The sequence below is a fragment of the Diadema antillarum genome, unplaced genomic scaffold, assembly GCF_040938485.1.
Source record: "Diadema antillarum isolate AM-2024a unplaced genomic scaffold, OU_Dant_1.0 seq00000546_RagTag, whole genome shotgun sequence".
NCBI classification, from domain to species: domain Eukaryota; kingdom Metazoa; phylum Echinodermata; class Echinoidea; order Diadematoida; family Diadematidae; genus Diadema; species Diadema antillarum.
Window position 1 is genome coordinate 1,178,691 of NW_027271492.1, and position 13,203 is coordinate 1,191,893.

Below are 13,203 nucleotides of genomic sequence, written 5' to 3' on the forward strand. Positions count from 1 at the left end.
CTGTCAGTATGTTTCATCTATAGGCCTTAATCGGGGAACAGTAGCCTATAGGGCAAACCAGTATTACTATCGATTGTACTCTGTACTATGTAAATGCCTAAAATTTTCATACATGCATACAGATAGTGATGTGTCATTGTCATAGGGATTATGTACTCATTGTCATTCATACAGAAAGGAGAAGAAAAGATTTGCATATTCTAAAACTGCAACTGTTAGAAAACAAGATTTCACAGACAGGAGCGTACAAATACATGTATGTGCTTACTGGTAACTTTTTTTTTTGTGAGTATATGACTTTCAACTGCCTGATTTTGTCCCTGTGTTCAGGCTCAAAAATCTGTTATAAAAGAAGTGACTCGGGGCAAAGTGCAAAATGAAATATAGAGTGTATTTATCATGTGGTGTCTACAAAGAGATAGATGTAGTGAAGGCTGCATTCAAAGAATTGAGAAGACCAATTGACAGTTCCTGGAATGTTTCCAGGATTACTGTATAAGCTGTTATTTTTGCATACAGATGATTTTGCAAATGAGGTCACAGAAATTTTTGTGAAATTTTGTTTTGTGATATTGACAATGGGGCGATCATAAGTGTACTAATGCTGGTCAGATAGATTAAGATATTTTCACATATTGTTAAATTTTTGGTCCAAAAATGATTTGCAAAATTCGTGAAAGTAAAACCCTCACGAAAATAACAGCTTATACAGTAACAGCCAGAAAGAAGAAGTACCGGAGTCATTATCATGTTGGTCTTGTCTTGATTTACGGGATTCTTCGTTTTGAAGGATGGATCTGTGTATACATGTAGCAATTACAAGCCAATACTCGATGTAAATTTTGGTGATATATCAATCCATAGATTAAACTGAAATGTCTATTATCATCCATTGTGTGTCATGTGTGGTTTGTTACGGTTTTGCTGCTACAGAACATTTCGGATAGAGAGACTACTGTAAAACCAGAAATATTCGCGACTTGAAATTTTCTAGTTTCGAGCCAACGACCTTTTTTGCAGTATGAAATTTTTGCGAATTGCCACTGGCATTCAATGCATTTAGTGTAGACAACTTTCTCAAGCATTCTAATTTCATGAATCTTGGCTCTCGCAAAATCAAAATGCACACAAAAACACTGGTTTTTACAGTAATTGTGTGTATGTGTTTATATATTATGGTGTGGACACGCATGGCCATGTGTTGGGTATTCATGTTTGTGTGATGCGATTGAAATAAGTATTTTAAGCACCCCCATGTGGAGACCGGTAAGTGATTTAATTTGTTATGTTCTACAAGCTACCACTTAGAGACATTTTTTTTTTCTTTTCCTATGAGCTCCTTACAGAGATATTTATCACAAGATCCCTCATAGAATCAGTTTATTAGCATGGGTTTATGTTGAAAAGTTTTTTTTTGCAAAAATGAGCTAAGCGCCATTTTTAAAAATTTCATAGTAGTCAAAAAAATTTCAAAGGAAGTCCATCATCAGATAGAGCAAAATTGAACCTTTCCAGTAATACCTCACTTGTGACTTAACAAGTAATATTCTTGAAGTTATAAAGATATCCTGTATTTTCTTTGTTTTTCAGCAGCTATAACCACAAATATCTCAACAAGAATGGAGTTAGCTCATTTTGCAATACTGAACTCTTCATTTGATGTGCTCATAATATCACTTGATTTGATCTCGGTATTGTTTAGGGTGATTCACATAGGGCCCCAATATTTTCATTTCTTCTATAACAACACTTCAGTGCAAGATTAGTGTCTATCTATGTATCTATCTATTGAATGTATATGTATATATATATATATATATATATATATATATATAGCATAACGAGAGTAAAGAAGAGGCAGTAGACGTTGCTTTTGAATCCTCACAATTTGATTTCACTTCAAGCTTTCGAGCTCTGCCCTTTATCGAGAGATGTGAGAAGCACAGTTCACATTTAGCCTGGTTACATGCCGGCAGTCAATTGGCAGCCGGTTGTGGGGAACCGAAACATTTGTGGTGGTGGTTGGAGTTAGGCGTGCTGAGGTGAGGTGTTGTGTGTGTGCTAGGATGGCAGCTCAGTGAGGTTATATATAGCATATATATAAATATATATATTGCTGCCAATATATAACATGTATATATATATATACACTCAGCAAAAAAAGAAAGTAAACGCTTTTTCAAGTTATGATTTCTCATTGAATATTTGGCTGAAAGCCAATGTATTATATACCATATTAAAGGTGATTTAATTGGCTGTCAACCTGGTAGGTCACCAAAAAGGGAAACTTAACGCATGAGTGAACACCATTGTTTTTCTCTTCGAGGGCACAAAAGTAAAAATTGTAAAACTGAACAAGTGGTCATTCATGCGTATGTGCTCTTCCATAGAACAATAAGAACAAACAACAGATTTCACACAAAAAGAAACATGAGTTAAGTTCCAAAAACAAACCTTTGATCTCTATGGTATCTTTAAAGCCTAAAAGACCAATGAAGGCTAAAAATAATGGAGGAAAATAAAGCATCTTATGTCAAATCTAAATTCAAATGAAATGAAAGAAGAAGTAATAATTAACAAAAATGTTACAAATTTGAGCTTTTTCTTTCAAATTAGGAAATTGTAAATAATGTTTGGTTCTTGAAATTGTCACATGGATTTTTAAATCACTAGTTTAAAGGAAATAAAGAAATTCTGCTTATTTAACCATCTTTATGCTTTTTATTCCCTATGCCATTTGAAGTTTGACTTGATCGAAAATTCTTATTTCTCCCCTTTAGTTTTCCACTTTGTTTTCTTAGAGGTAATAAAGAGATAAAGAGAACAAAAACTTATTTTTCCTATTTCATTCATGTTTCTCATTGTGTTCAACTGGTCTTTTGTTGTCAATGTTAAGCCCCCGTTCCACTATGCCGTTCTCGCTACGATTTGACAATTTTCTCAGGTCGGGAAGGATCGGGTAAAACCTGAGCCGATCTGGACACAGTACGATGTTAGAACGCTCTAAGTACGCTGCAGTTACGACTACCAAGTGCTTGCTACGCTCTTACTACGATGATCGGGAATTAGACATTGCGATCTCTGCCGCTGCCGGTACGCTTTAGAACGATGTAGCTACGCTGTTAGTGCGATGTTGCCGATGTTATCCGATCAATGCACGCTGTATCTACGCTCTGAACGATCTATACGATCTTATCACGCTGTTACCCCGTTCAGAGAGCTGAAAAGTGCCCGATGTGCCCCGATGTACCCCGATTCTACTGTGGGTCAGCAGTCAGTCAACTTATTAGCATGCAGAACCGAAAAAATATACTGTGGACCTCGAAGATTCATTCTTCTTTTTTTACTTTTAATTTTCAAAGTTGTTGTTGCTTCATTATTCTCACTACTCTTTCTTCATCAGCGAGCCCGTGCTTCTGTGCCTCCAGTGCCCTGGTTATGACCCACCATTTCCCTCTCCTCTCCCCTCCTCCCCCCCCCCCCCCCCCCCTTGTCCACCTCGGACTTACTACCTTCTTCACTACTATATCTTTCTATCCTCTCATCAATTTTTTCCTTACAAGAGAGCCGCCATGTGTTTGTTAATGTGCGTCCGTATGTGTGCATGTATGTGTGTATTACTCTGTCTTTTTTTTTTGCTACCGCATAGGGAAATTTGTTGTTGTTGTTTTTTGCAATTATATATTTTTCTCTATGAGGGGACTGCATTCTAATACTACAAGCTCTGCTTTTTAGCAGTCCCCTCCATTTCCAGCAATATTTTGTATGCATTTACCACAGTGACGTAACTGTTATTTGTATCTCTGTTGATAATTTGCCTGTATCTCTTTTACAATGTTATTCTGTTCATCGCATTGTGGTACTGATTTCATGACGTCTGTGTATATGAGCGTTTCTTTGTATTTTTTATTATTTGTTTGTTGGAAGTGAAATAAATCAACTTGAACTTGAACTTGAAGAGCCTCCTCAACTCACGGTTCTTTTGCAGCAATGCATTGTATAAACAAAGACGTGCTGATTTTTCAAAGGATTTTTCTTGATGTCCTTGCTTTTATAGTCCGTCTTCCTCCAGTTGTAGATGATTTCATATTCTTCAAAATTCTGCTATGCCCTCTTCCTCCTCTTTCAGCATCATGCAGTCTCTCTTTCTTCGCCTTTTGGGTAGCTGCTTCGCTGCTTTCTTCTCTTCTTTTTCTTCATCTCTTCTTCTTCTTCGAAAATTACAGCTAAAATTACTTCCCGTTCTTGTGCCGATGTTACTACGCTCAGAAAGACCTTGTTACGCTCATCCCGCTGCGTTTACGCCGTCATTACGCTCTCCCCGCTGCGTTTACGCTGTCACTACGCTCTCCCCGCTTGCCGTACGATTAAAAATATGTCAATTTTGATCGGGGAGATCGGGAAGAAATTTTGAACCGGTTCAAAATTTCTTCCCGATCTGAAAAACTGCCCGCTCCAACCCCGACCTCCACACGCTGCTGCTACGATGCTTCCGATCCCCGTACGCTTTTGCCGCTCTCTCCCGATCTGCTAGATCGGGACAGATCGGGGTCCAAATCGTGATAGTGGAACGGGGGCTTTATCGTGAAGGGCATTTGCAAATGAAAGAGAACATGTCAATTTTTGCAATTTTTGATTTTGTGCCTTGGAGGACAAAAACGAATGTGCTCACTCATGCGTAAAGTTTTCTTTTTAATTAGCCCATGAGCTTAATAGCCAATTAGATTACCGTTAATATGGTATATAATACATTGATTTTCATAAAAATCTTCTATGAAAAATATGACCTCGAAAAAGTGTTTACTTTCTTTTTTTGCTGAGTGTATATATATATATATATATACATGGGATATGGGCCGTGATGCGAGAAAAGGGCCCTTAGGGCATAAAACACCGAAAATGAGTTTTCTCCACCATATTGTAGAATGAACTCTGATTTACATATGCAAACCGTTTTCTGAAATTCCAGTCCTAAATGCCTCTATTATTGCATTAAAAAAAGCATGTTTTGCCCAAATGTTGCTTCTTTATTGTTGCGCCTATATGAATTCGCGCGCAGCTACCTAGTTGATCCTTCTTTGCACGCATTGCTTTGTCAACTTCCCTCCATTTTGTTGCATTTGTGCGCGGCAGGGCTGAGGCCCTTTTCTTGTGTCATGGCTCATATATATGTATGACATAGGGTTAGGGTTATGTCTGTGGGTAGAATTTATGTTTGGCTTATTGTGCAGATATTTCACGGGAGCAACTGTCGCAGGAGCAAATGTCATGGAACCATCAGACAGATAGATAGATTGATAGATAGATAGATTGATAGATAGACAGATAGACAGACAGATAGATAGACAGATAGATAGACAGATAGATAGATAGATTGATAGATAAATAGATAGATAGACAGATAGATAGATTGATATATAGATAGAGAGACAGATAGATACATAGACAGATAGATTGATAGATAGACAGATAGATAGATAGACAGATAGATAGATAGATAGATAGACAGATAGATAGACAGATAGATAGACAGATAGATAGGCAGATAGACAGATAGATAAACAGACAGACAGATAGATAGATAGACAGATAGGTAGGTAGATAGGTAGATAGGTAGATAGATAGATAGATAGATAGATAAAAGGAAAGAGCAATCAGAGAGACACATGTGTATAACATTCTTATTTCCAATTCAGGGAGACATTTACATTATTTCTTGTTCACACATGAAGAGATACATGTATTCAGTTTTAACCGTTGAAGACTAGTCCCGTGAATACTTGGGCAGGTGTCTTGTGGGAAATGGGCATTATAGCAAAATCAGTTCATCCTCAATGGGTTGCAGGAGACAGGGCAGCTTTGATTACATTGCTGGTGATAAATGAGTCTTAACCTGTCGAGGATAGGCTCATTTTGCTACAGCACGCATTTCCCATAGACACTTGCCCGAGTTTACTCGGGACTCGTCCTCAAAGGGTTAATAAAGCGATAGGACAGACCCATTCTATGGGGATAGAAATCTGGATACTGCACATGTGCAACAGGTTTTGATGCGAGGTAAATTGACTGTTATTTGGTGTGTTACAATCCTAGTACAGAGCTACACATGAACATGCTACAAATAGACTGACCAAACAGAAGTTGTATATATCCCATAACCTTTTGTGATAGTTTTAAAGACCTAATAAAATGCTTGCAAAATGTTTTGATATACAAAAGAAATGTGAAGTATATGTCATGATTATCAGTGTAAATATGTTGTCAGTGTCGTTCCGGTTTTTATCGCTTCTAGAAACTCCCCCAAATATCACATTTTTGGAGGACCCCGTTGCAGCTTTTGCGAAAAAGATAGTCACGTGACCAACACCCCTGAACCGATTGATGACGTATAAGCACGGAGTTGTGCTCAGTTAGCAGACGCCGCTCAGCACAAGCACTCAGATTACTAGCTTGGTACACGCGCGTACACGATAGCTAGCCCGGCCAGGCCCGGGCCCCGCGGGATGTGCGCTCCCGGTCGACCCACTGACTGTCGACATGTACGCATTTACCACGTACATTATCACTAAGTTAGCTTGCTCAGATACCTGCTACCTCGAGCATAATGTCTTCCCCTATATGGGTAAACTTCGACATTGATGATGATGATGAAGACTGCAGCTCTGACGATAGCGGAGAAGAAGAGGAGGCACATGAAGTTGAAGGGGAAGATGGGGAGGGAGAGGCAGCAGATGGATGAACCAGAACGTTATCGCAGGGTTGCACCTTACCGATATGAACCAGCTGCATCTCCCCCGCTGCCAATGCAAGAGCGTATGAACATGGCACCAAGCCCGAGAATAGACCTCACGGAAACGATCGCCTGGGAAATACAGAGTGGTATGTCTGGTATGCCCCCATATAGTTTAACGTTAGAAATATACTGTATTCTACATGATTGACATTGTAAGTTGTAACTGTTTGTCTAGTAAGTACCGAGATTAGAAGAACAGACCCAGCTCGCTCACAAAGTGAGAGGCTACTCCGGCCGCAGCAAGCAAGCGGGAGCGTCCCGGCCGTGGCCTAGCTGGCCCGTCGGCCGGCGCTTACAAGTTAAACTACTAGTAGTAGTCTAGTAGTAGATCTAGTAGCAGTCTACTAGTAGTTATAGTAGTCTACTAGTAGTAGTACTATTACCACTACGGCACTAGGTCTAGTAGACTAGTAAGTAGTAATAGCAGAATCTTTGGTAGTAGTACAGAGGCTACACTCTAACGCCTGACGGTTAGGTTGATATGTTGTTACATGGTGGGTCGTGGCTCAAAAAAAAAAAAAAAAAAAGGCCTGACCAGTTTCCCATAGTCAGTTTCTGCAATATTTGTTATCAGTAATCTAGATGCGCCATTTTCTAAGAAAAACGATACCAAGAATGATCGTCAATTTTGGTCGAGTAGTTTTTGTTTTGTGGTAAAAATCATACTGTGGAAGGGAGCCCAAACGCCGTGCTTATCTACGGATGAACGCCACGGTGGGGCTGGATTCACGAGTAGGTCTAGGCCTATAAAGCAGGCGAGTCGCCGTAGTATTATTAGTACAGACACGCAGTGGTGGTGGGGCCGGCTATCGTGAAATACTTTAGTAGGCCCCACCGCAGTGCGCGTGCACCGTACCCGTGCGTTTATAGCAAGCAAGGGTAGGTCCTCCTAGGGTTTAGGGTTAGGTAGGGTTGTATTTATGGTTAAATTGGCCGTTAAATTAGTCGAGGGCCATATTATGAAGTCATTTTCGCCGCATTCACGAGTATTGACTGTGGAAGGCAGCCCCACCCCCGTGCTTACCTACCGATGAACGCCACACGGTGGGGCTGAATTCATGAGTATTTAAACAGGCGAGTCGCCGTAGTATTACTATAATAAGTACAGACACGCAGTGGTGGGGCCTATTTCACGAGTTTGCCGAAAATAATGGATATCCAAGCGTACCACAGTTGTAATCTGTATTATTGGCAGTATTAAATCCGATACAATTCATTAAATATTTTTTTGTCTAAAGGCTTAGCCAATGACAATAGTGCAGCGCAGCACCTGCTATGCGCTCGCTAGCTCGCTCCCCCGCCAGCGCTAGCCAGTGCAGCCTCCGGCCGGCTGTCGTTAACGCTGCGCTGCGCTAGCATAGCCTTGCCAGCTCGCTGGCTACGGCTAGACTGGTCGGACAATCAATATCGACGACTCCGTTCTTAGACGTCATCACAATTTAGAAGTGATAGTGCGCCGCATGCGGCGAAAGTATAGAAAGTTTTCCAAAACCGAGGAAATCGCATCCATTATGCTAACAAATATAGAACAAAATTCAGAACAGTAAAAAAACCCGCACAACCATAGAATTACTTAGAATTTAACATTTAATATTATTACATCATTGAGAAAAAAATGCCTAAACCATTTTATTAGGTCTTTAAGTAGGTAAATTTGGGGAGTTGAGTGATAGTAATCAAGGACAATGTATTGCCTCCAGTCGACAAAAATGTAATGTGCAGTATATCATGTGCATAGTAAGAAAGTTGCTGACTTTGCTTTTTTGAAAATGGATTATACAAGTATTTACTTTTCATAGCCTCCAGTGATTGTCAGATGCAATTTCACCATTGAATCCCAATACATTGTCTTATCTTAGAAGTTCCCATTTGGTAACTTTCATGTTGGCAAAACGGTAACTTTTAAGACAATATCAAGCTAAGCAAGACACTTCACAGTTGCGAATCGATCATGATCTGACTGACATACTGAAATGAAGACTCAAGAACACAGGAATTTTTCTTAGCAAAATATTTGAATCTTGTTCTACAATATTCATGTTTAAAATGAAAAAGGAAAATGTATGACAAGAGTAAAATTTCATAGAAAAAAACTGATACAACAATATCATACTAATTTGTTGTTTTCTCTTGACAATGAAGACACGCAGAGTGAACAGATTTGCGTTGGTCTCGGAAGTGTCCGGCATATTTCACTTGGAACAGTTCCCAGCTGTTTTTGGCCAAAAAACGAACATCACATAAAATAGAATTGAAACCGTTTTTGCTTTTGGATGACATGCATGCATACAAAGGAAATGTATGGTGTAATATATGCTGTTTTCAGCATTTTACCTTGGATCAAAACATTAAATGGCAACAAAGATTGACTCTCCACTACCTTTAACTTCATGATGTGACTCGGGGTCTGTAACAATGGAAATTTTCATGTATTTCATACAATAATATGCTGGTGCGAAATAAAAGTGTGCTTATTTTTTGCTTGTTATATTCAATATCATTTCATATCTTTGATTTAAAGCAGTTATTTAATGTATTTCAAAGTAGGTACATACATTTAAGAGGTATTAATTACTGCTAAAGTAAATTTTAGTTTTTCTTCATGTAAGCTAGTCCTGTAGCTTGAGTTAATTTGCTGTCATAATGCAAAACAGTTACCTTTTAATACAGTTAACCATTAGGCAAAGGAGTAGTGCTGAACATGTGAAATTCATCTTTACCTGGCTGAATGTGAAAATTTCATTGTGCGAAAGTTTCCACTTTTACAGTAGATTATGTCTTCCAAGGACCCCATACTTTTAACAGAGATTTTAGCACCCATACATTTGACATGCCCAACTGACTTTTGATTGTTCTAAGTGAATTTGTGAAACCCTATGACGTGAAGTTCTAACATTACAGCCAGCAGGTGTTACATGCACATATGCCAACAGGCAAACTGTTTATTGGAATTTGGTATACATGTATTTATCTTTAAATATCAAGCAAAATTTTCACAAATAAATTTGCAGTCTGGGCACCTACAATGTAGCTAAGGTGAATATAGCATTGTGAAATACTTGTTATTATCACTACTACATTATTATTCATCTCCATTATTGTTATCATTATCATCATTAAATGCAAATGCATGTTTACATCTCCATCAATGTCCAAATCAACTTAACAATCCACCAAAAACTATTAAACATTTTTTCATATATGCGAGAATTAATATTGGTCGATACGTTTTGTCCAGCAAGACTTGGGGCGACCTTGTTGTTAGTGGGATCTCATAATGATAAAAACATGGGTACAGTGTACAATTTGAATACAGCAGACAAGGTCCATGGCTAGATATACCAGTCTTCAAAGGTAAACTACAGTCAAATATGTGATCAACAAGCTTGAACATCACATACAAGTACCAAATGCGGCTGTAGTCGAAGAGGCAAACTTGTGTAAAGGGATCGTATAGTTTTGGTTGAGACCTAATTTCAGGTTTCTGACATTTTTTTGGTGAGATAATAAGAAACATCTTATGAAATATGAAAGAGCATGTAATTCCATGAGGAATTCAACGTTTAATTGATGAAAATTGGTTTTGAAATGGCCGAGATATCGAAACAGAGCGATTCTAATAAAGTATTATTACGATCACTTTGTTTTACTTTGTTTTTGGATGTTTCAGTCATTCCACACCTGATTTTCAACAAATAAACTTTGAATTCCTCTTAAAATGGTATGCTCTGTACTATTTCATAAGTGTTTTCTTGGTATCTCGCAAAAAGTTAAAAGCCAAATTCTCATCACCACCAATACTGTACCATCCCTTTAATACATGATCAATATTGATTCCTTGTTCCTGTAAGCTTTTCAATCGATGTTTTGCTGTAATCTCAGAGAATGCTTTAATTTCATAAACACAGAGCCACCTATTTCAAAAGTGTGGCGTTATCCTTCGGCATCTAAAGCACTAACATTCTTGGCACATTGAGAAAAGTACTCTTCTGGATCAAAAACTGGTATCAAATGGATTTTCCAAGGACTTCCCCTCAGTGCACTCTGTCATGGTAATGGTGTTAAAGGGGAAATCCAGTCCAAATATAAGTTAGTCTGGTAAGAAAGAGTAAAATATTACGAGTTCAACAGTAAAAGTTTGATAGAAATAGGATGAAATATAAGGAAGTTATGACATTTTGAAGTTTCGCTAATTTTTCAAGTAACAGTTCTTGAACGGTCAATATGAATATGCAAATGGAATAGTGGGCATGTCATACCCTCACAACTTGCTATATAGTTTGTACATACAATTTGCAAATTTCCAGTTTTTCATTCAAATGCAATTATGCCTGAGGCTCAAATCCTTGTATCTAACTGAACACTATTCTGAATCAACAAAGAATAACATGTTTCAGACTTCAATGACAAAAATATTGAATTTTCTTAATTTTTTTTTTTTTTTTTTGTACACGATCAATGGAAAATTGTGAGGATATGACGTGGTTAGGTCACTCATTTGCATATTCATATCCACTGTATGGAAACTAATTTGCAGAAATTAGCAAAACTTCAAATGTCATAACTTCCTTATTTTTCATCCGATTTCAGTCAAATGTTTACTGTTGAACTTGTAAGATTTTACTCTTTTTTATCAGACTAACTTTTATTTGGACTGGATTTTCCCCTTTTTTAGTATCAACTTCTGAAGGGCCAAGTGGGACAAGCACTGTTATCCATACTAAATGGCTTTGAGTCTTAAATCCCCATCCCACCTCATACATTTGTTCTAGTATAGCACATTATTTTGGCTCCAAAGTGTGCGCCTCTTTTCTGCCCCACCACCCCCTCCCAAACCACCACAGGTGCAAGCCTCACATGTCATTAGAATAGAGGAGTACTATTCGTTCTGGGTTGGGGCTGGGTTACTGCAAGCAGAGCTATGAATAGCTTGACATACCAGCTATGTGGGTCACTCACTTCAGGCTATACTCGTGAGCAAGATCCCTGTAAGCCTTTACCAAAACAAAATACATGACACCTGACAAAAAATTGCTACTGAACATCACATCACTATTAAAGCTCTCATCACCATTTGTTAGATAGAATAGACAACTTTGCATCAATATCATCTTTGCAAATATACCTATGTATAGTCTCTGATAGAACAAATCTTGCTGTCTTCAGTATGTTATCAAATTTTCGCAAATACTGAACGTTTCTTTCTGACAAGAAAAAGGAAAGGAAAACCGAAGTGGCCAGATAGATAGTACTACACAATGATATGACATTTACACAAGACACCTAAGACACAAAAATGTCTTGGGTCTTAAACAAACTAGTATAGCATGATAATGTGTTTGTATGCAGAAGGTAAGGTTGGTAGATTGCATTCTATTAAAGCAGAGAAAACACAAGACGTCCATGATTTGGAACTAGAGGCTGCACCCTTTTTGATCTAGAGTACACAGAAGCAAATAAGACATGACTTTAAAAAAAAAAAAAAAAAAAAAAAAAAAAAAAAAGAATTCCAGTCTCACCATACACTCCAGCACACACTCAACACAAGCAAACAACATGCATTCATGCTGATATGACCCAACCCATAACCCTACAAGAGCTCGGTGGTGGCCCGGGGCAAGTAAAAAAATGTTGTTGGGCCACCAAATTTATCTTTTTGTGGCCCTGTTGGGTAACTACAATTCAAAATGGATTGTTACGTTTGCTTTTATTTTGGCCCACTACACATCTTTTTCGGACCACCAAAATTTCAGATGTAAAGATTTAGTGGCCCGAATGGGCCACCAGACAAATAGTTAATAGTTAATGTCAGGCCCTGCCTATCCCTAAGCCATTTATACTACACTACTTCTTTCTACTTACTTTAAATCACAAAACATGTGTCAGATACCAGTCAAACACCACATTCATAAATAGCTAAAAAACACATAATACAAATGCCCATGGGATGGTACCCATGTCCTCAATACACACACACACACACACACACACACACACACACACACACACACACACACACACACACACACACACAGACACAGACACACACATACACTTACATACAAACATACATACATACATACATGCATATCATCACATACACACACACAAACAAACAAACACAAGCAACATACACTCACCTGAATCGAACATTCAAAGCAGGAAAGACTCACTGTCATACAGAATATCAACTAAAATACACATAGCTAGTCAACGGCTATTATCTAACACTTTGGTTTCTCCTGATGCAACTAAAGAGTCACAGCTAAATGCACATTTGTCAACATACACCAGTTCAGCAATAATCCATGTCACATAGCAACAACATCAATTCAGTCACACGGTAACATACACTAAGTCCTCAGCAGACACACAACAACAAAACCCATAAATCTACCGGTATATCAAAA